The sequence below is a fragment of the Magallana gigas genome, chromosome 1, assembly GCF_963853765.1.
Source record: "Magallana gigas chromosome 1, xbMagGiga1.1, whole genome shotgun sequence".
Taxonomy (NCBI): Eukaryota; Metazoa; Mollusca; class Bivalvia; order Ostreida; family Ostreidae; genus Magallana; species Magallana gigas.
The window spans coordinates 47,064,872-47,067,278 of NC_088853.1; positions in this window are offsets into that span (position 1 = coordinate 47,064,872).

Genomic DNA, 2,407 nt, shown 5'->3' on the forward strand with positions numbered 1-2,407 from the left:
CCCAGTCATGTCTGCTGAAGCCCAGAAGGTACTTCTTTGTCATGTAATAAACTTACAACTTGTCTTCCATCACTACCGTAGATATATTTGGTTTAAGCTGATTGAAAGCCAAGCAAGGTCATCTAAATAGCTACAATGTCTTGTGTAAAAGGGAAAGGTTTATATGGGCATCTTGTTGCAAATCTGCTTGATTATCTGTATTTTAAGGGGTGGAAACCTCTGAAAGGAATATCAGGAGTTTGAAATATTATAAACTTTAAGAGATGTGTTTTACACTCTCTGAGAAAATGGGATTTGCAGAAATCCCATGAATTTCTTATGCTGGAAATATGTTTTTCAGATTAGTTTTTGTTATTGACGCAATCTTATTTTGGTGTACATAGAATGTTGATAGTTGAAACTCATACAGACAATCATATGTTACATAAGTGTTTATGACTTTGATCTTTTTCAATATATTTAATATCTTTCTGTCCACTGGATATCTAAATATCTTTGAAGTTACACCATTGAAGTTACACATTCATTACATTTATCATGTGTGTGCAGAATTGATTGAGCCAGGTTTCCTGATGTTGTCATATATGTGATACATTGTACTGCTTTAAAAAGTATATATCACTTGTGACTTACTGGTATATTAGTACATATTTCATTTGTAAAATCATTTGACAAATTTAAAGTGTTTTGTAGTACTGAAATGTTTTATGGATTTTAAAATTACTGAAAGTACATGCACATGATGCAACTATCTTTTGACACTGTATATATAACAAAAAGAAACTGTCAGCTGGGTTTAAAATTAGTGGCAAAATGATGTTAATACATGTATGTACAATATTAGAAAAGATTACATTGTTAGTAATTGCACATTCCATAAATAACTTCATTGAATATAAACATGTAAGTATTTGATGAGTGCACAATGTTTGCAAAAATTACATGTAATTCTCTTAACACGTTGTGTTTATTCTATTTTAGTTTCCAGACCATGACATTAATGAATATTTCTTGAATGGAATGCATGAGGATTAGAATGGAACCTTATTCTGCCTTTTCACCAACTCACACCATCTTTTCAAGATTTATGGAGCCAACCACAGAAGAATTTGTTCTATACACATCATTCATAACATTCTTATTTATGTTGCATAACTTTAAATGTTACTGGATGAATTGTGTTCACATAATGAATACCAGCAAACTTTTTATCAAGTGCACTTGATTTGTATTTTTCCTACCCATCCATCTAACATATGTTTTTATATAACATATTCATATACATGTAACATTTTTGGAAACAGCTATTTTTTTTAAATTGGAATTTAGCCTTACTATTTTATACAAGTTTTTTTTAAAGGGACTTGGACACGATTTTAGATCAAAATTTTGTTTTCAATTTCTTTATGCATAAAATGATTTACTTGCACATTTTGAATAATTGACCATAATTTGAATGTTAGAAGTCAAGTTATAAGAGAGATACAGGGGTAAGAATTTATTGTTATGTAAAAAGCTTGAGTCTTATGTTTGTTTACAAATAATATAAAGTATGAAATTACCAATTCCTTGAGAAAATGATTCATAGAAAAGAAAGTAAACTGATTCGATGTGATCATAAATGATATTATTTATAGAAAAAAGCAACATTTGAATTAAACTTACACCAATAAAACACATATGTAAATAATAACAAGACTCGCGCTTTGTTTACAAAACAAAAAATATTTAATTTTTTTTCTTTCTTTTAACTCAGTATTTGACTTTCAAATTTTGAGAAAGCATTAAAAATACCCATATCAACCATTCTAAATATTGAAAATGGAAATATAAAATTTTGAATTTTAAGCTCAAATCGTGTCTAAGTCCCTTGAATATACTCTTTTGTATACAAACAGAACAAAAAATACTTAGTTACAATGGGAAATAGACATAATATATATTAAAGTGTCTGATAAAAGTATAGGTCTTGTTCTTGAACAGAAGAAATTGACAGAAAAATATTCAGTTTTAGCCATGAAATACAAATATTAATATTTTGTAAGAAAATTATTTAATCTAAATAAGTTATAAAAGGTTTTTTTCCCTTTATTCCAATGTTTGGAAACAAATCAAAATATAATTAAAATTGCTGTACAGTATATCCTATTGATTCCTATAATATATCACTTTAGTTTCTTGAACAGCATGTTTATTACTTTTTTTTCTTAAAATGATGTATACAAGGTCATTAATTTATTTTCATTATATTCAACTAGATACAAATAGGCCTTCTGCAACCTTTTCATTGTTTAAATGGTCTAGAGTTTCAATTACCTTTCATATGAAAAATGACATCTAAATCTTAAATTGCTGTACATTATATCCTATCCATCTAATGTATCACTTTATTTATATTGAACTTCGT